This window comes from Aedes aegypti, chromosome 1, assembly GCF_002204515.2.
Source record: "Aedes aegypti strain LVP_AGWG chromosome 1, AaegL5.0 Primary Assembly, whole genome shotgun sequence".
Lineage (NCBI taxonomy): Eukaryota > Metazoa > Arthropoda > Insecta > Diptera > Culicidae > Aedes > Aedes aegypti.
The window spans coordinates 62,669,341-62,691,880 of record NC_035107.1 but is presented as its reverse complement, the minus strand read 5'-3'; the positions used below and the strand labels follow the sequence as shown (position 1 = coordinate 62,691,880).

The 22,540-nt window shown below is 38.1% G+C and overlaps 1 protein-coding gene and 1 long non-coding RNA gene across 10 annotated transcripts in view; one reads left to right on the top strand and one right to left on the bottom strand.

The window, feature by feature from the left end:
• LOC5564358 (serine/threonine-protein kinase 32A) overlaps positions 1-22,540 on the bottom strand; it is a 573,562-nt gene that overhangs the window by 413,331 nt on the left and 137,691 nt on the right. The window lies entirely within an intron of this gene.
• On the top strand, positions 17,212-18,072 carry LOC110674118. The gene is made up of 3 exons (XR_002498684.1): positions 17,212-17,340; positions 17,401-17,681; positions 17,745-18,072. It is a non-coding gene; the product is annotated as an uncharacterized LOC110674118 (long non-coding RNA).

The window sequence follows — 22,540 nt, the reverse complement described above, 5'->3', positions numbered from 1 at the left end:
ATTTTGAAATCCAAGATGGCGGCCTCTAGATAAGTGATATCATTGGAAACCCATGCAATATGGATATTTTCGAAACGGGCGCGATGAGGAAATGACAAAAATTGATGTCCGACGCCATTTTGAAATCCAAGATGGCGGTCTCCGGATTAGTGAAATCATTGGGAACCCATGCAATATGAGTATTTTCGGAACGGGCGCGAAGAGGGGATGACGAAAATCGATGTCCGACGCCATTTTGAAATCCAAGATGGCGGCCTCCGGATTACTAAAATCATTGGAAACCCATGCAATATGGGTATTTTCGGAACGGGCGCGATGAGGGGATGACGAAAATCGATGTCCGACACCATTTTGAAATCCAAGATGGCGGCCTCTAGATAAGTGATATCATTGGAAACCCATGCAATATGGATATTTTCGAAACGGGCGCGATGAGGAAATGACAAAAATCGATGTCCGACGCCATTTTGAATTCCAAGATGGCGGCCTCCGGATTAGTGAAATCATTGGAAACCCATGCAATATGGGTATTTTCGGAACGGGCGCGATGAGGGGATGACGAACATCGATGTCCGACGCCATTTTGAAATCCAAGATGGCGGCCTCCGGATTAGTAAAATCATTGAAAACTCATGCAATATGGGTATTTTCGGAACGGGCGCGAAGAGGGGATGACGAAAATCGATGTCCGACGCCATTTTGAAATCCAAGATAGCGGCCTCCGGATTAGTGAAATCATTGGAAACTCATGCAATATGGGTATTTTCGGAACGGGCGCGATGAGGGGATGACGAAAATCGATATCCGACGACAGGGAAACAATGTCCATTTCTGGTTTGAAAGTGAATGAAGCATTTAACCAGTTAAGTAAGAGTAAACAAATATGAAAATAAAAATTTTGATTTTCAGTAAAAATAAGTGATTTTCGACCATTTGGAAAAAAAGTTTTCAAATATATTTTTTTTAAATGCCAGCAACAAAAAAATATTGCTTTCTTACAAAAGGGATCATAAAGTATTGGAAATACAGAAATTTCATACTTTCATTTTTGGATTTTTTGTCTCGGTATGTTCTATAACTGGATAATTCTATAAGTCGATGGTCCCTTGAACATCGAGTAATGGAGAGTCGACTATATTCTAACCCATTCTATAGAACTGATTGAGGATAAGAAATATAAGATAATTGTGTGACATTGTATTGGATAAGATGGATGGGATAAGGATGGGATTTGAGGGTTTTAATGTATTGCATGGGTTTTCAATTATTTTACTTATCCGGAGGCCACTATCTCGGAATTCAAAATGGCGTCATTCCGTCATCCCCTCATCGTGCCTGTTCCGAACAAATCCATTTTGTATGGGTTTTTAATGATTTTACTATTCCAGAAGCCGCCATCTTGGATTTCAAAATGGCGTTGGACATCGATTTTCGTCATCCCCTCATCGTGCTCGCTCCGAAAATACCCATATTACATGGGTTTTCAATGATTTTGTTAATCCGGAGGCCGCCATCTTGAATTTCAAAATGGCGTCGGACATCGATTATCACAATCCCCTCATCGTGCCCGTTCCGAAAATACCCATATTGCATGGGTTTTCAATGATTTTAGTAATCCGGAGGCCGCCATCTTGGAATTCAAAATGGCGTCGGACATCGATTTTTGTCATTTCCTCATCGCGCCCGTTTCGAAAATATTCATATTGCATGGGCTTCCAATGATATCACTTATCTAGAGGCCGCCATCTTGGATTTCAAAATGGTGTCGGACATCGATTTTCGTCATCCCCTCATCGCGCCCGCTCCGAAAATACCCATATTGCATGGATTTTCCAATGATTTCACTAATCAGGAGGCCACCATCTTGAATTTCAAAATGGCGTCGGACATCGATTTTCGTCATCCCCTCATCGTGCCCGTTCCGAAAATACCCATATTGCATGGGTTTTCAATGAATTTAATAATTCGGATGCCGCCATCTTGGAATTCAAAATGGCGTCGGACATCTATTTTCGTCATCCCCTCATCGTGCTCGCTCCGAAAATACCCATATTGCATGGGTTTTCGATAATAGTATTGATCTAGAGGCTGCCATCTTGAATTTCAAAATGGCGTCGGACATCGATTTTCGTCATCCCCTCATCGTGCCCGTTCCGAAAATACCCATATTGCATGGGTTTTCAATGATTTTACTAATCCGGAGGCCGCCATCTTGGAATTCAAAATGGCGTCGGACATCGATTTTCGTCATCCCCTCATCGTGCCCGTTCCAAAAATACTTATTTTGCATGTGTCTCCAACAATTCTTACACTCCTGAAGCCGCTAAATATGGAATTTAGTTCATTTTATATGCCCATAGTCCAACAATTTTTATTCTATAATATTATCAACTGATAGAGATAGAAGCTCTATCATTATTAATTGAGAGATGTTGTACTGATAGTATCATCGTGAGAATTTTTTGGGATAGGGATACTATCTCTCTATCCTCTATCTCTGATGGAAACCGTTCTCTCAGTGATACTATCAGGGATAGACATGAAGTGATAGTATCATCTGGCTGAACTGATAGTATCAGTTGTCTATCAGATAGATGATAGTATCATCGTCTATCTGATAATTTTGATGCCTGTTTCTGATTTCTGATTTTGATTTCTGATTTCTGATTTCTGATTTCTGATTTCTGATTTCTGATTTCTGATTTCTGATTTCTGATTTCTGATTTCTGATTTCTGATTTCTGATTTCTGATTTCTGATTTCTGATTTCTGATTTCTGATTTCTGATTTCTGATTTCTGATTTCTGATTTCTGATTTCTGATTTCTGATTTCTGATTTCTGATTTCTGATTTCTGATTTCTGATTTCTGATTTCTGATTTCTGATTTCTGATTTCTGATTTCTGATTTCTGATTTCTGATTTCTGATTCTGATTCTGATTTCTGATTTCTGATTTCTGATTTCTGATTTCTGATTTCTGATTTCTGATTTCTGATTTCTGATTTCTGATTTCTGATTTCTGATTTCTGATTTCTGATTTCTGATTTCTGATTTCTGATTTCTGATTTCTGATTTCTGATTTCTGATTTCTGATTTCTGATTTCTGATTTCTGATTTCTGATTTCTGATTTCTGATTTCTGATTTCTGATTTCTGATTTCTGATTTCTGATTTCTGATTTCTGATTTCTGATTTCTGATTTCTGATTTCTGATTTCTGATTTCTGATTTCTGATTTCTGATTTCTGATTTCTGATTTCTGATTTCTGATTTCTGATTTCTGATTTCTGATTTCTGATTTCTGATTTCTGATTTCTGATTTCTGATTTCTGATTTCTGATTTCTGATTTCTGATTTCTGATTTCTGATTTCTGATTTCTGATTTCTGATTTCTGATTTCTGATTTCTGATTTCTGATTTCTGATTTCTGATTCTGATTTCTGATTTCTGATTTCTGATTTCTGATTCTGATTTCTGATTTCTGATTTCTGATTTCTGATTTCTGATTTCTGATTTCTGATTTCTGATTTCTGATTTCTGATTTCTGATTTCTGATTTCTGATTTCTGATTTCTGATTTCTGATTTCTGATTCTGATTTCTGATTTCTGATTTCTGATTCTGATTTCTGATTTCTGATTTCTGATTTCTGATTTCTGATTTCTGATTTCTGATTTCTGATTTCTGATTTCTGATTTCTGATTCTGATTTCTGATTTCTGATTTCTGATTTCTGATTTCTGATTTTCTGATTTCTGATTTCTGATTTCTGATTTCTGATTTCTGATTTCTGATTTCTGATTTCTGATTTCTGATTTCTGATTTCTGATTTCTGATTTCTGATTTCTGATTTCTGATTTCTGATTTCTGATTTCTGATTTCTGATTTCTGATTTCTGATTTCTGATTTCTGATTTCTGATTTCTGATTTCTGATTTCTGATTTCTGATTTCTGATTTCTGATTTCTGATTTCTGATTTCTGATTTCTGATTTCTGATTTCTGATTTCTGATTTCTGATTTCTGATTTCTGATTTTTTGATTTTTGATTTCGGATTTCGGATTTCGGATTTCGGATTTCTGATATCAATTACATCAGCATTTGCAAAACCACTTGCCAAGTTTTATAAATTTCAAAACATGAAAAGTTATTCGTTTCAACTGCCCCTTTTGTCTTGCTGAGTGAACAATTTTCTTAGTATTCGAAGGAGTTATAAAAAGATGCCTTCATGAAAATTGCTTTGCGAAATTTTGATTAAATTCGTTCAGTTTAGATTCCGTACGTGGCATGTTCTTGCCTCATTGTACCTTCATCACGAGAGGCTATGTGCAAAAACTTTTGACGTGCGGCTTGATGGCTTCCACTCTAATAATAACTAAGTTAGAATTGTCTTCGTCATTGTCGAGCTGTATTGTGATTTGTGCTCTCTTATCGTTTCTCTTGTTCGTTTTGGGAATGCTTGTTGGGGAACACCAATTTAGTCCGCAACGCATCGTTAAAATCCTCTTTCATATTAGCTTGCACATTTCTCAACCCCCTCTTTCCCTTAGAAATGTGACGGAATATCTGAACAACCTCTTGGGATTCTGTCCGAAATAACTGTTTAGCTCATCGTGACTCGACATGAAACCCGGACTTCATTCGGTGTGAATTGAATTGGGGGCACAATAACCATCTAAAAGCCTATTCCAAACAATCTAACAATCACCATCACAGTTCGAGTATAAACAACTGCCCATCATCATGGCGTCAAGCCGTCCGTCGCCAGTTAAATGATGTATCCTTAATCCCTCTAATGACTGCCACCCTGCCGTTATCGTGCTTCACAGGGACCGCTCCAGCTCGTGTCGTTTGTGTGAGAGTTTACTAAGTACAAAGTGCTGTTGTGGCGCAACGATGGAAACGCACCCACAGCCCTCCCAGGATCCACCTCGTCCTCTTTATGCCACGCTTCTATACAGCATAGTAATTACCAATTAAACCACGACCCACGACAACGACGGCGACAGTGACCCGGGTGGATAAAAGTTTCACTTTTCCACCGAATTTAATCCTCAATGAGCTGCAAGTGATACTCAGCCCCGCTCAACCACGAGGACAACATCATCACCGTCATCGGCAGTATACGGATTGGACACGGACCGCTGTCGGAGGCTTGGGTGGGGTACCCTACTCATACCCTCAGGTCACGTACCGCAGCGTCGCCAGAGAGGTGCCAAATGCGGTGAAAGTTGTTCGTCCGCGCGAGACTTACCCACTAGTAAGCATCCAAATGGTCGGCGGACAAGCAAAGTGCCGATAGCACGTAGCAGCAAATGAAATTAGAAACGTTTGCTGTTTAGACGGGTAAACTTAATCCCGACGAATGGGGAACAGCTGCCTCAGGAAAATTTGGGACAAATGTGAAGCTGAGTGCTTGAAAGGGTTCGTAAGGAAGGATAAACACCAATAGTAGTTTTCGCAACAAGTTGCAGAATGATGATTTTTGCAGCCTGAGTCATATAATTGCGAAGGATGCTGCAAAAATCGAGTTTTGCAATGAGCTGCACAGTACATTTTTTTTTTCCAATTTCGTTATAGACCACATGAGTGTATAAGAAAGTTTATCTAGATGCGTTCAATATTGTTTTGCACATTTCTGAAAATTATTGTGCGATAGAGTGATGCAAATTTTGAAATTTTAGCTCCCCATGCTTAAACGATTTTAATTATAATTAATAGCATCCTCCCAAAGTTAGAAGTGATTCGGAAGAAATTTGACTGTGCACACAACATTTAAAGTTTATATGGAGATTGCTATGGAAAACGCCAAACTTTTTGTGTTCAGCCCTCTATCTCTTCGTCATAATATTTTATGTAAAAGTGAACAAACTCTACTCATGTGAAATCCCTTCAGCTACAACTTCGCCGAAGACCACATTTTGATTGGACGTCTGGATAAATCGCTATTTATAATCATAAACTGGGTTTGCATTTTGCATGCTTAACCCACTGCTCGGCAGGCAACAGTGGTGCTCCTGCCGAGAAGAATAGATCAAAGTAATCCAGACTACTATGTTCTACAGCAGAAAAGCAGTGTTGCTTTGAAAGTAATTGAATGATCATCTCAGCATGATATAAACTTTGTTATCAATAATACCAAATTATCCTTATGTCCCATCAAAATGTGGTTGTTACAAACACCAGCAAAGGACGGCGTACCTACTTTTTGAGCGACGTTGCGGTCACTGACGGCGACGAACAATATCCATTGTATACTAAAGAATCAATCCGTAATAGAGATCGCATGGTGATAAACGTAGATTAATGTGCTATGCAAGTGAATTATATATGAATTTGATAGTTAATAACAGCATTATATTCATAAACTAGTGTGATTATATTGATCGGTAATTAAGCTGGCATAATGTATGCTATATTTTGTTAAACTATTTCCTTTTCCATATGCAGACGTAAATTTAGGTTAGCTTCTATAAACGGGTTGTAATCCCCAAATACTCACGAATACCGCTGTAATACGTAGTACTTGTAAGTTGACTGGTATTAAGATTCAGGTTACATGATGTAATGTGTCAAGCTATTTTAGGCCGATTTCTGAGATCCAACTAATCCAAACTAATTATGTGAGACTAGAATTGTTATTACTGTGCTATTTGAACAATCTTAATCGAACTTAAATAAATTTCTTTCTATTTTGAGCTGATTCCATAAAACGCGCTGCTTCAAAACTTAGTATCCGCTCTGTGTCCGAACAGTGGTCTTTGGCAAAGTTCTAGCTGGCAAGTTTTCGCATGAGATAAGTGTGTTCACATTTCTATAAATTATTATGACGAGCAGTTAGAGGACTGAACACAAAAGATTTGCCTTTTTCATAGTAATTTCCACATAAACTTCAAATAGCGTGTGCACAACCAAATTTCGTCCGACTCACTTCAAATTTTGGGAGGATCATTTTCATCATAATTGACATCGTTTAAGCATAGGGGAGCAAAAACTTCAAAATTTGCATCATTTTCGGCATTTGGTGTCTTAAGGACTGTTCATTTTATAAAGTGGACACCTTGTGCATGCTGTATCATTTTAATTTATCAATGAAATTTCGATCAATTTTTTGCACATCGTTCGACTAGTATTGTACAAGGTTTGATTTTTCACATGAATATGGAACAACGATTAGAATGGTCGATTTTTGGAGGTTATCAAAATCAATGATTGTTAGAAATTGGCTGGAAAATTCGATTATTTCTATTTTTTTTTTTTTTTTCAAAAAAGGCTTGTTCTTCGAAAGCATCATCAATCAGAAGCCTGATGGAAAAAATCAAGTTATTTTTCGAGCAACAATTTTACAGATATAATAAAATCATTTTTCCCGTATATTTTTAAAGAAAAATATTTTAAATTTGAAGGAAATTGATATGAGTAGTATTTTTTGGTTAAAAGTATGTCCTGACGGAAGTGTTAATATAGTAATTATATAAAAAATAACTTACGCCTTCATAGAGTTACTTATTAAGACCCCACGTCACATTTAAAGCACAATATAAACACAATTGCTTTATTCTTAGAAGACCTATCAAACTACATTGACAATCATCAAAATTGGCAACACTGCTGTAATAAAATTCATTTTATTTTCCACATATTATTTTCATAATATGTTATTCTGAGAAAACCAAATGAAAAATTCGGAGAAAGCCGTTTACAATTTGCTGTAGGTCGATAAATATGCGTACATGATTTTAAAAGTATGAGACTTTTTAGTAAAACTACCATAAACAGTAAAATTTATACTTAAGACTGTGGTTCAATCTCACGATTGAGCTCTCCTTTATACAAATATAGTTTCTTTAGTAATCCAAACTAGTTTTGAACACGCCTTTTACTTTTCTCTTTTGCTGGGAGTGAAAGGATAGTGTATCAGCAAATTTGACCATAAATGGGTAAATCTCTAAAGTTACCCAATGGCAGAGAATGGTGGAATATAATTGATTTTTTTTAAGTTATACCTTTAGTAGAATAGTAAAGGATACAAACATACAATTTGTTCACAAAAACAAGGATTTTTGTTTTGTGAAAAAATAATGTTAAACTTTGACGAACAGCTTTTCTTAGGAGTTTTTGGAAAAACTATTTCGCTCTTCAATCAAAAGCATTTTTTAAGATCTTATATTTTCATATCATTGTATATTGATAGTTGAACGATACACAGAAAACCGATTACCATTTTATCAATAAATAAAAAAGAAAAAGCATAAACAAACTGCCCACTTTATAAAATTAACAGTCCTTAGGCAAAGTTTTTTGTGACAACGAGGGCCATCTACTGACATAATCAAATAGTTCGTAAATCGTCCGTATAGGGGGCGCCACAATCTAACTTTTCACTGTGATGTTCAAGAGACTTGGCATGCTGGGCAAAGTTTTTCATTTTGATAAAATAAACAACTCTCTCGAAGACGTCAAAATTCCACAGCCTTCTGTTTTCGAGTTATTGGTAAAATGAAACCAAATAAGTGAAAATAGGTTCTTCCACTGAGTGTGATATTTTTCTTAAGAACCATGTCATATAATATATTTTGATGATAAAAATATAACAAACACCAGAGTTTGGAATAATAATAATGACCGAAACATAGCAAGCAAGCAAGCACTTATCAAGCATTACTCTAGATAAATCTACCCAATTATGGTGCCGGTTGTAACGAACGGCTTGCTGTAGCGTCCAGGCCAGGAATTTGTTTGGTGTCCGCCTTGATGTATGTCTCGTCGTCCATGACGAGACAGCCTAACTTGACCAGCCACTCACGGTACAGCTTCCGCGCACGCAATTTGGCCACCGTGTTTTGCTTGTCAGTCCGGTTTGGCGCCTACCTGATACTAAACACACGTAGCACAGCCCGCGCCCAAGATATGCTGACGTAGCTCTTTTAGTTTCGAATGCATCTTGAAAACTACTAGCCATATCGCGATTTTGCACACATAAACATAACACTCTAATATAGTATTACCCAAAATTTTACTAATTTTTACCCACACGATAAAAATTTACGCCCAAAACAAATTGTGTCGCATTTTTTTCGAATCCAATCTTTAGATGGAACGGATGTCAAAATTTCAGAGAGGTATATTACGGTGTTTTTATGATTTTTCTTTTTTTTTACGTTTTTTTTTTTCGTTACGCGATCAATAGTTTCGTGGCAAATATTTAAGTATAATTTAAAAACAGGGGGATAAAATATATTTTATTGTTTCATAAAATAATTCAGCCATTCCATGAAAAACCGATCTAGTGGGTCACCGAATTCCGTGAAAATTTGCTATTTTGTTCCTTATCCGAAATTAGGATACACGTATTTTTGGATTTTTTGATTAGGGTGACCATTTCCAAAATAGAGTGCCCAGAAAAATCGCGATTTTGCAAAATTTTTATTTTTAAAATAATTATAACTTTTGAACCGTTCGACCGATTTATAATCTTTTAAGGTGAAATGAATGCTAGAAATTTTGACTTTTCAAGAAAAATATAAAATTTCACAAAAATTGGGTTTTCTACATGGAAAAACTCAATAGTTTCCGTTTTTTCGTGTTTTGAAGGCCTTCTTCGTTTACTGTCAAATTTTCAGCGATGTATGTTTTTTAGTTTTTGAGATATATTTTTTTGAAAATAAAAATCAGTCATTTTTCATCGGCACACACTGTAGATCTCAGCTCATTAAATTTTTAATGTTTAAAAAAATCATAACTTTTGAACAGCTCAACGGATTTCCAATCTTTTTTTATGGAATGAAAGCTTAAGATTTCAACTTTTCAGAATAAATAGAAAAAAATAGAAAACTTTGAAAAGTTATTTTTTTTCCACTAAAATATATGAAATTTTCTAAAAAAAAATAGAAATTTTAATATTCTTCCACGTTTAAACATATTTTATCAGATTTTTCAATTTTGTCTGAAAAGTTGAAATTTTAAGCTTTCATTCCATAAAAAAGATTGGAAATAGGTTAAGCTGTTCAAAAGTTTTTAAAATAAAAAAATCTAATGCGCTGAGACCTACAGTGTGTGCCGATGAAAAATGACTGATTTTTTATTTTCGAAAAAATATATCTCAAAAACTAAAAAACATACATCGCTGAAAATTTGACAGTAGACGTAAAATTTTCTGAACTTTCAAGAAAAAATTAGAACAGCAATAGCCCCTTTGGTCCCGAGGCCTTCAAAACACAAAAAAACGGAAACTATTGAGTTTTTTTTTATTTAAAAAACACACTTTTTGTGAAATTTTATATTTTTCCTGAAAAGTCAAAATCCTTAGCCTTCATTTCGTCTAAAAAGATTGAAAATCGGTCAAACGGTTCAAAAGTTATTATTTTTTTAAAAATAAAAATTTTACAAAATCGCATTTTTTCTGATCACCCTATTTCGGAAATGGTCACCCTAATCAAAAAATCCAAAAATACGTGTATCCTTATTTCGGATAAGGAACACAATAGCAAATTTTCACGGAACTCGGTGACCCACTAGATCGGTTTTTCATGGAATGGCTGAATTATGTCTGCCTACAGTATAAGCAGGCTTCGGATTGCATCTGGATTTTCCTCTGTTACAGTTTTAGATGCTTTCTATTTAAGGAAATCAACGGAATTTATACAAAAACAAAGCTTAAACAACCTACCAGTTCTCATAGCCGAAGCAATCTCCGCTCAAGTTTTTCATGGGATACTATTTCATCCACAATTTAAGGAACTGCTCTGAAACTGAAATTCAAGGCTACTATGATGGCCTTGTGAACAACTTTCGGTACCGACGTCCGATCTGAGACGACTCAGGATACCCGAAGCAGCAACCGAATACGCGCAAACCCTTGAAGCAGCGTTGCCGGATAAGGGAGAGCTCACCGAAGCCCCTCTTGAGGACTGCTGGAGTAGTGTCAAAGCAGCCATTAACAACGCAGCGGAAGGTGCCATTGGGTTCGTGGAAGGAAATCGACGGAACGGTTGGTTTGACGAGGAGTGTCAGACGGTTTTGAACGAGAAGAATGCAGCGGAGGCGATGATGCTGCAGCAACGCACCCGTCAAAACGAGGAACGATACAAACAGAAGCGAAGACAGCGAACCCATCTATTCCGGGATAAAAAGCGCCGCCTGGAAGAGTTGGAGTGCGAAGCAGCTGTATAGTTCTCAAGAAACGAGTAAGTTCTACAAGCAACTCAATGCATTCCGCAAAGGCTTTGTTCCGCGAGCCGAAATGTGTCGGGATAAGCATGAAGGTATCTTGAAGGACGAACGTAAGGTGATTGAAAGGTGGAAGCAGCACTACGATGAACACCTGAATGTCGCAGATGAGGAAGACTAAGACAGCTGGAGAAATGGCTTCCTCAGTACGGCGGATGAGGGAGACGTGCCAACTCCCACAATGGGTAAGTTAAGGATGCTATCAAACAGCTCAAGAACAACAAAGCAGCTGGAAAGGATGGTATTGGAGCGGAACATATTAAAATGGGCCCGGACAGGTTGGCCACTTGTCTGCACCGACTGATAGCCAGGATCTGGAATACAGAACAGCTACCGGAGGAATGGAAGGACGGAGTAATATACCCAATATACAAAAAGGGTGACAAGTTAGAATGTGAGAACTTTCTAGCGATCACCATTCTTAACGCAGCCTATAAAGTGCTTTCCCAGATCATCTTCCGCCGTCTATCGCCGATAGCAAGCAGATTTGTGGGAAGTTATCAAGCTGGTTTCGTGGACGGGCGATCTACAACAGACCAAATCTTTAAGTTGCGGCAGATCCTCCAAAAGTGTCGCGAATATCAAGACCCTATGCACCACCTATTCATCGATTTCCAAGTGGCCTATGATACCATCGACCGCGAAGAGCTATGGAAAATAATGGACGAGATAGATTTCCAGGAAACTGACTAGATGATCGAGGCAGCGATGGATAGAGTACAGTGCTGTGTGAAGATATCGGGTGCGCTATCGAACCCGTTTGAAACACGCAAATTAATTCGACAAGGCGATGGTCTTTCCTGCCTTCTGTTCAATATTGCGCTAGAAGATGTTACGAAACGGGCAGGCTTCAACATATGGGGTACGAACTTCAATAAATTCTGTCAGTTCATCTGTTTTGCTGACGACGTGGACATTGTCGGAAGAACGTTCCAGGTGATTGCTGAACAGTATACCAAGCTGAAACGTGAAGCAGAACGGGTTGGATTGAGAGTAAATTTGTCGAAGACGAAATATCTGCTGGCTGGAGGAACCGAGCGCGATAGAGCTCTTATTGGCAGACGCGCGATGATCGATGGAGATGAGTTCGAGGTGGTGGACGAATTTGTCTACCTCGGATCATTGGTAACGTCGGATAACAACTGCAGCAGAGAAATTCTAAGACGCGTCATTGCTGGAAATCGCTTACTACGGTTTTCACAAGACTTTGTGATCTGGTAAACTTAACCTTTGTACCAAGTGTACCATGTACAAGACGGCGTTAAGACCGGTAGTCCTATACGGGAATGAGACGTGGACAATGCTGGAAGAGGACCTGCAAGAACTAGGAGTTTTTGAACGACGTGTGCTTAGGAAGATCTTTGGCGGAGTATGTGAGAACGGCTTGTAGAGGAGAAGAATAAACCATGTATAACTTGCGCAACTCTACGGTTAACCCAGTACCCAGAGAGTCGCCAAAGCTGGAAGGGTACGATGGGTGGGGTACGTTGTGAGAATGCCGGACAACAATTCCGCAAAAATGGTGTTCTTCTCGAATCCGGCCGATACAGGACGAATAAGAGCGCAACGAGCTAGGTGGTTTGACCAAGTGGAGCAGGATCTTGGAAGCGTGGGGCGATCGAGAAACTAGAGGCTAGCAGTCATGGACCTAGTTAGTTGGCGTAACATTGTGGCGCAGGTCATGTCTCGAAGGACATAGCGCCATCAAAAGTAAAGTAAGCTATAGTGTAAGCTGCTTCCGCTGCTTTTTTTTGTAAAACCTTCTATTTTGTCTTGTTAGTAATTAACATTCATGTAAAATACAAAATTATCTAAACCTATTTCATCATCTGGTGTTTCAATTAAGTATGTGTAGAAATGACCAAGTGTGATTATAATAAAGTGTTTTGAATTTCTGTTGTTATTTCTTAAGATAGGATAGATGAATTCATTTGGTTCAAGTCTGGATAAACTAGATTCCTTAGCTAATATCTCTCTTCGCTGGTATCTCCAAATGTCTTGTGTTCTCTGACAGCGAAATAGTTTATGTACAACGGTTTCTGGTTCATCAGGACATGTTTCACAAAACGGGTTGTCAATGACGCACAGTGCGTTGCTCCATAGACAAAAATCAAATTTCAAGTTATTTTATTCTGCGATAATAAGTATCCACAAGTGTTTATAGATAGCATCCGCTATTGAAACAAGTATTTATAAGACATACAAAGCACTAAAACTACTACAACACGCTTCGAAAGCATCCATTGTCGGAGTAGCAGAAAAACTAAATTTTGTCGCATGTTTTCAGAATTCCTTTCAACTAGTACGGAGAGTTTTGAAACCAATGTATTTAATCAAAATCCAAAAGAGAACATGACTGAAGGTTGGTAAAGTATATTTGATGGGATAATAACACCAATTTTAACTTTGAATATGAGAAATCGACACGTCGAGTTGGCTATGAAATCAAACTTATGAAATACTAACATGTAACTTTGATAATCGATTCAAAAATAGTTCCACCGAGTTCTACCCTAAATCACTCACAGACATGTTTTTTAGAGTGTCATGTAAAAGGTCTGAAAGATACAGCTGCAACTCCCTGCAAATCTTCGAGATTTTTGACTATTTTTAAGGGTATTCCTTAACCAGCACAAGAATGAAAATGAGTTGTTTGTGATGGAAAATCCGAAAATCTTGCAACACTATGTGGTCTCGGCTCAACCAGACATTACACCAGAGTAAGTTTATGCTTAAAATAATATATTTCAAATGTAGTTTCCAAGATTTCAATCAAATTTCATATAAAAAACTGAAAAATTAAAAACAAATGCGATTTTTTGCATAAAGGCGTATAAGCCACTTTTGCAGCTACGAGTGATAAGAGACATATTTGCAAAAAACTGCTTACATCATTATGAGCAATAAAAGTACAAATGGCACGGTTTTTCTTGGAAAAAAATATGAATTGGCGCTTGGGACAGTTTTGTGATAATGCGTATATTATATGTCATTTATGCAAATTGTAGCTCTTTTGACCAGAAACAACTTTCCCTTCCATACCAAGGTGCTCAAATGGCTTAATCTTCTAGTTTCGATTTTTGTCCCGCAGCTCCATACATTCAACGCACTGTGCGACGCCTCGATGATACAGCAACTCTCGATGTTTTATCTTCGAATGCATCACCATATACCAATTTGAACGTTGACGTGAAGTAAGTGACTTGCTATGAAGGTGTTTGAAAACAGTTTTCCAGTCTCGTAGTTCTGCAGACACAAATCCAGGATCCGGTAACATGGAGAGAAGATGATGATAGATTCCTTGCGACGATGGTGAATCGAGGATTTGATCTGGAAACTGCTGCATCTCCGAACAGACTACAGCTATGTGGCTATATGTCGATGGTATAGCTATACTTCTATTTTCGAGAAAACTGCTTAAAAATGGTAACTGCGGAGCTAAGTTAATCAAACGTTTCACTAGCAGTGCATTTGATTTCGTTTCTGGACAGTGTAGACTTAATCCACCTCGATTTTTGGGTAATATCAAATTTGCAAATGCGACTGTTTGCAGTGTTTGGCCGTGCCAAATGAATTTACCTATTTCCGTCTTTACTGACAAATCCCTTGTTGATTGGTAGATTTGAAGCTATGTACCAGACCTTAGAGTTGATGTACGTGTTTATCAGGATAATCTTCTGTATCAAGTTTAGTTTCCACGGGTGATGTAGCCATAATCGTGATCTTAGTCCATTTATAACATGCTGCCAGTTGAGTTTTTGCGATTTTTTTATGTTGTTCCCATACCGCACTCCAAGAATATTTACAAAGTTCTCGATGTTGAGCCACTCTGTATATGCAGAGAGGTTCATGATTCCTATCATTATCGCTGTTGTTTTCCCCTTATTTAGAATCGCACCGGATACTTCTTCGAACTCCATGAAGATTTGTGTCACTTGCACAAGCGAGCATTCGTCCTCGAAGAACATTGATATGTCATCAGCGTAAGCGTTTATCAAGACTCTCGGAAGCTTCTGTTTGATGGCATCAAGTAATGGTTGCAAGTACAAGACAAACAGATGCATTGACAGAGGGTCTCCCTGTCGAACAGAGCGCTTTATTTGAAATTCTTGCGTTAGATGTCCGTTGATCAAAATTTTTGAAAATGATCGACTCCAAATTGTAGCAAGAAGATGCACAAATTGTGGATTGAAGTTCATCCTAATCAGTGTTTCCTTCAGGAATGTGTGGTCTACTCTGTCGAATGCGTGATCTAGGTCAAACGATACAAGTAATGCGATTTTCCGTTGGGATTTAATTGACACATTTTATCAAAAATGCGGCTTGTTGCTTCAAAAATGCTCCTTTTTCCATTAGAACATTTTTGGTGGTCGGACAATACAAGTGGAAGCAGACCATGTATTCGCTGTTTCAAAATTCGTGCCAGTACCTTATAATCAAAGTTTAGTACGGATATTGGACGGAATCCCTTCACGCTATTGTCGTTACTTTTCTTTTTGACCAGTACGACTATGCCTTCATGGAATTCTTTCAGAGAGTTACCTTTTAGTGCATCGTTTATCACGCTGGTGAGTTTTCAAGAAAAATTATTTTGGCAACCCGTCTAATCCTGGAGATTTATGAGAACAACTACCTTTGATAGCAGCAAAAACCTCATCTTGTGCTATCGGTTGCATAAGATTTTCATTCACATCGTTGTGTTCCGGTATCTTTTTGATTGATAACAAGTCTGTCGGTTGAACCGTTTCCACATCAGCATATAGTGTTTCAAAATTAGTTTTAATCGCGTTCCTTATCTCAGGTTGCTCCCTTATTTCGCCGCCATCACTTGTGTCTAGCACTGATACAGTGCTTTTTGCTTTCTTACTACGTAATTGTGCTACGTGGAAGAGAGTCGTAGATTCTCCAGATAAAAATGTTTCGGTTGATTTTATGAAGTTCATCGAAAAGTTACGTTGAAGACGCAGCATTTGAGATTTGATGTGGTTTATGGTTTTTATTTGTTCTGGATTATTGAGATAGTTTTCGTTTGCATTTTTCAGTAAAGAACGGTAAAGCTCTATTGCATCTCGAAATTCACGATGTACAATCGAAGTCTTCCATTTCAAGGCTTAGCGTAGCTTATCCACCATTCCATATAGTTGCGGTAGTTTTGTCTTGCACGTAGCCAATATTGCCACTTCCTAAACATTTCGTTCATAACGTCTTCGCTGTCTAGGATTTGTGGTTGAAGCCGCCAAACACCACGCCCAGTTGGAGTCCCCAAGTGTGGTAGAAGCATACGAATGATATATGCCTTGTGATCTTAAAATGCTGTTACAGTAAAATAGACTGTTCGCATTTGTGACTTCATGATGTTTGAGATAAGAATGCGATCGAGCCTAGAAGCTGAATTCGATCTGATATAGGAAAACTCTACTCTTTTTCCGTTCAGTATCTCCCATGAATCTACTAAACGTGCAGCAGTCATGAGTCTTTTACACATTGGACTAATATTGCTGACACCTGTTCCATCCTTTTGATTGACTATTGCATTAAAATCGCCTCCCAGAACGACATACTCCGTAGCATGATAGTGTGCAACTGATGAGTTAAAGGAGTCTTCCCTCGCGTTCCTCATTAAGGCGCCAGATGGAGCATAAATGTTGATGAAGGTGACTTGTCCAACCCTCATAGATATTATTCGACTGTCCAAGCTCTTGTCTATATGATGTACATTGTATTGGTCTCGCACTGCAATAGCTGCACCACGTTGATGAATGTCAACAACTGCTCATTTTGCACTTCCTGCAGGAAGATAACATCTAAATCTGCAGATCTAATAAACGATCTTAACGCATCAATTTTTGTTGTGCACTCAGAATTATAATAAAACATTGAAAGTCTAATGTACAATCTTTTTTATCATTTGTAAGATTTATACTTCGTGTGGTTTAGTGAGTATGCTATTTTGGAGTATAAAACTAAACTAAGCCTGATTACCACCAGTGTATTTTGTTCAGTGTGTATACCAATGGCTGCAATCAAAACATTGTCATTAGGCTCCGGTAAAAACATTAAGTTAATTCCAAAAAAGTCGATTAGTAAGCTGTAATTATGGATCTCGCGAGAATCGGTGGTAAGTAATTACCTTATATTGCCTGATTGTACAAAAATGTAATCCTTATTTTATTTTCAGCCGTGCGAAAAACTGATTGTTTTGCTGCTTTCCTGCAGCTGCCGCTTTTTCCATGTTGTCGTCGGATGTTGTACCAGGACCAAGAGGGAATGAATAATTCTCCAAATTAAATGCTGGAGTGCTCTCATTTGGTGGCCATTCGTCCCCGGATACGTCTTGATATTGTATCAGTTGACCAGAGACACAAGTTGTCGAATAAAGTGCTCGTTCAGGGTCCTTTCAAACTATCTTAGAATTGAAACGCTTCGTTACAAAAAATCGCCATTCCAAATCGTTTTCTGGTAAGCTTCACGGGTCAATTCATATTTATGTTTTTAAAACAATTCGTTTACTTCCATTTACAGCAATACTTCACAAGCCAGCTGCAAACTAAGACCTAAACTTGCTGTAATCGGAAGAGACGGAGGCTGCTCGGACGGAGAACCAACAATCGGGATGTTGAGGCGCATCGGTCCACAGAGTGCAATCAGAGCAACAATCAATGCAAGCTGGATGTTTCTAGATTGCCGCTACCAGTTACGACGAGTAACAAACATTCATCCGTTCTGGTTATTGTGCTGAATAGAAACCCATGCAGAAAATCATTTTTACGATTTCGATAGTATATGTTTATCCTGTTATTGTGTATTGAACGCTCGTTAGCAATAAAGATGATTTTTTGTTGTTTTGTTTTGCTTATAATATTTAGTTTATATATTTATAGCAAAATAACCTCAATAATACAATTCAATTTTTATTGTACTCCACTTTCCTATACAATACAGGTATGTTCCGTTTTTATCAACACGATCGGCAATTTTCAGTTGATAAAAACGGAACCGTGACAAAAACGGAATAATTTCTTAGACAAAATATTTTACAAATTTGGAAATAAAATTATAGTTTTGTCAAGACAATACACATTTTCATCATATAAATGCACAGTATTAATGTTTATGAGGACCTATGAGGAGCATTTAGAGTGTTTATTCCTATACATTCGTAATGAAAGTTGATATAATCATATTGATTGATAGGAGTATATCAATCAATATGATTTTGTAATAAATAATTAATAATTTTAGTTTTCTTTTCTTCTTAGCTGTCCGCGCTAACTTTCCGAGATAAAACTGAAATTATAGCACAAAGCGTAAGCTAAAACGTGTAGGTTTATAGCAAAAAGCCGCCCACGTTACAGTACTAGGCAAAAATATCGCCACACATGCACCAAAGCGGGCGCCATTCCAATTTCATGTATGGACAAATGAATGTAGAGCACTACCATATATGTACAAGAGAACGTAGTTTCTAATCCTTGAAAAAGGTAAAATATATTACCGAAACCGTCGGATATTGAAGCAAAACCGTTCTTGCTGCTCTCAAAGACTGCAACGGCCGAAAACACCACGTTCATAGATGTATAAAATTGAAAATGACACCTAACACCAATACATCGCTGATCTTGCCTACGTCACTATTTGTGTTTACAATTTAAAATCCCTTGACGCGAAAGCAAAAAGTGCGCGAGTTCAGAAGTTTTTCCACTTTATTTCGTACAGTTTTAACAATTTCTGGTAAATTTTGATAGAATTCCGCAGTGTGTAGTCAATGTGTGCAAGATAACGACACAGGAAGCGAAGAACAGTGATATTTGCATAAGTTTTCACAATTTCCCCAAAGAACCTAGCAAGCGATTGAAATGGGTGAAATTTTGTGGGCTCATCAAAGATCCGGGTACATCGCTTTATGTATGCTCCCAGCATTTCACATCTGACGATTTTGTGTTCAATGCTTCGATCCGAAAATCGTTGACAGGTGCAGATCGAAATAGTCTGGTCCGAGGCGGTAAGATTTCTTTGTCCAGTACCAAGAAACGTAATGCCAATTACAGCTTTTCCCACCATTCGTACTCCGGAATCGTCATGCGTTGAGAGTAGAGGTCGTTCCCAACGTTATCAACGGAACGAGCGGAAGGAACTTGTGGCTAAGGGCCCATTCACAAATTTCATAACGCCGAAGGGGGTGGGTGGGTGTCCTCGTGCTGTTACGGCTCATACAAAATTTGTAAAATGTTCATACAAAAAGCGTTACGAGGGGGTGAGTGGGTGTCGAAAATGACCATTTTTGGCGTTATGAAATTTTTGAATAGACCCTAACCTTTTGCAAAATCACTGTTCACTGGAGGCGGAGAAATCGAAAAACGATAATAGTTGAAAATGGATCTTCTTGCAATGTTTCCCTCTACCCTACCGCTACGAAGTTCAGATGTTGATATCCTGAACGATTCCTGTTGGTCAGAGTTCGTCAGTCATGATGGACTCAATTTTACTCATGCCATGTTAGAGGAAGCGTGATAATGCTGAACACACTACGAACGCTGATTAAACGCAAGCAAGATATATAATCCAGCCAATGACAACCAAGTATGTACCTTATTGTTTCTGAGCATTGTTTCACCACAGTGTTGTTTAATAACGTGTTAATCAATTCATCTGCTCAGAAACAACAAGCTACACACTTGATTACTAATAGTTTTTACGGCGTCATCAAAAAGTATACATCAGTTATTTATACAGATGGAATACCCTATTTCGTGCTAGGCAAACCTCAATTAAATATATGATTATTTTGAATATTTTTATGTCTATTGTGTTGAAATAGTCCAACGATAAATTCAATAATCATAAATCATCTAGTTCGAATTAAATTTCATGGTATGCATCACATTTTTTTTATGTTACATTAAATTTGTTTCAAATATCCCATATCTACTCGTGCTTGCAACCAAATAGTGACGTCACCACTTTTTTTGGTTACCAATACATATGCAAATCATGGTCTTCTTCACCTGTACTGTAGCTTATGGACCGATGCACGAGTTCACTAATTTGACGTTTGAGCGGTGCCGAGTTCACTCGTTGCCATAGTCACGTAAATAACACGGCACCGCTCAAACGTCAGATAGTGAACTCGTGCATCGGTCTATGGACCAGTGCACGAGTTTACTAATTTGACGTTTGAGCGGTGCCGAATTTCACTCGTTACCATGGTCACGTAAATAGCACGGCACCGCTCAAACGTCAAACAGTGAACTCATGCATCGGTCCATTGCCATTTGTCATTGAAAATAGTACACTGTAAGACCAAAGTACCCTTTAAAGAGTAAAAAACTACCCTCTTTGAGAGAAACTAGTTTAACTCATAAAAAGAGTAAAGGGCCTTTACTTATTAAAGAGTAAGTGGCTTGTACGTCAAGTCAACGAGTGAATTTTACCCACTTTCCGAATTGAAACCAAATTGGAAAAAGGGTAAAATTTACTCCTTTTTCTGGTTGATTCTTGACGATTTCCAAAACAGATTTTAATCAAAAATTGTATTTCAAATTATCAAAATAAATGATGCATAGCTTTACATGTAAAACGGATTTATTGAATAGAAAAATCATAAATAATGCACACTCAAAAACAGGTTAAACTCAACGGGATTGTTCACGACATTGACCGGATCCTAGAATGCTGGAACTTCACATTTCGAGCTGATCGGGAACCAAGCACCCGGAAGGTTTTTTTTTTGACTAATTATCCTACAAATACATGGCAATGCTACCCTCGGATACAATTTCAAAACAACTCAAATATATTATACTTACTTGTTTTCAATGTTCCCATCATTATTGATGCTTCTAAGATCACAGAACAACATTCTTCGGAAAGTTTCGATTGTGACTGAGCATACATACCCAATACAATTTTTACCCATTAAAGGGTAAACTCATGAAACTTGGAAATGGACAAATATTACTCTTTATTGAAATTTTTGAAGCATCCATTATTTTGACAGCTGCATATATCAGCAAAAAATGGGCATTTTTTATTCTTTAAAGGGTAATGACGAGTGTATAGTGTTGTTGTTTTGGCTCACCTGTTGATCAATGGGTTGGGTTGTCGAATATAGTTTACGTGATTTGCTTTTGCTGTATCGTCGCAGGATTGTTGATGAATGATCGTCGAGCAATAGGGTTGTTTTCGTGTGTCCAGCCGGCGTTGACTCTTCGGAGAAATGTTGATCGCCTTCTCTCCGGTGGTATGGATCCAGGATGCGGTACGGGTTGCAACGTTTTGGTGTTGTGAAAGGTATAAATAAATTTTGCTTGAGCAGAGAGGCAGTAACTGTGTAGGCTTCGACAAGACATATACTTGGGCTTACCACACGGAAAAGGGAGCCCTCGCTGACGTTAGTGCTACTGAACGGTTCGTTCTTCGGTTTCATTGATGCAGTTGGAAGCTTTGAATGGCGTTTAGATACAAGCAGTGTTCTTGTATGCTGGTGAGTTTCGTTGATGCTGATGATTTTTGCGATGATCCGATGAATGAGATGGTTGTGATGAGAGAAATAAGGGTGGAGGTTCCTTGAAACATGTGGTAGTATCTAGGGATGCTTCGGCAGGACATATACCCATTGCTAATCTTACCGAGAAGACGAATGATGCTTGCTCTTACTCCTTCTCTTGCGTTTCACTTCCTCAAATGGGGCTTCATTGATGTCTGGTGTATTCGATGGTCGTTGTTTCTTAGCTGCAGCGATGCTGGTCATATCTTCATCCGCATCGTCAGAAATCTCGAAATCGGATGCATTGATGGGTTTCCAAACTGCCGTTTCTGACAATCCGTTCTCGCCTTCCGTGTAGATTGTCAGCTTGTCGAGAATGACCTCCAGAAGTTTACCAAGAGTATCCAGCAAGAATATTGGTCTATATGAAGTAGTATCTCCAGGCGGTTTTCCCGGTTTTGGCAGCAACACCAGCTTCTGCTGCTTTCATATGTCTGGGAAGCAGTCTTCCGCTAAGCACTTCTGCAACGCTGTCCTAAATATATCTGGGAACGCCAAGATTGCTGCCCTTAGATGGTTACCGCTACGTTGGGGATGCCATCTGGACCGGGAGCTTTGTTCAACTTCAATCCTTTCGCTCGGTGTAAGAAACTTGGATATCGGCATTTTTTTTCGTCTACGTCAGCGTACAGTGTGGGTAGCCACGCGGTGAGAGCATGCGTAAGAAAGAGACCGTCCACAATAAATTTCAGTTGGTCGGGGCACATTTCAGCTGGTGTTACTGGACCCATAATCTTCGCAATCACTGCGTCAGCTTCTCGGCACAACTCCT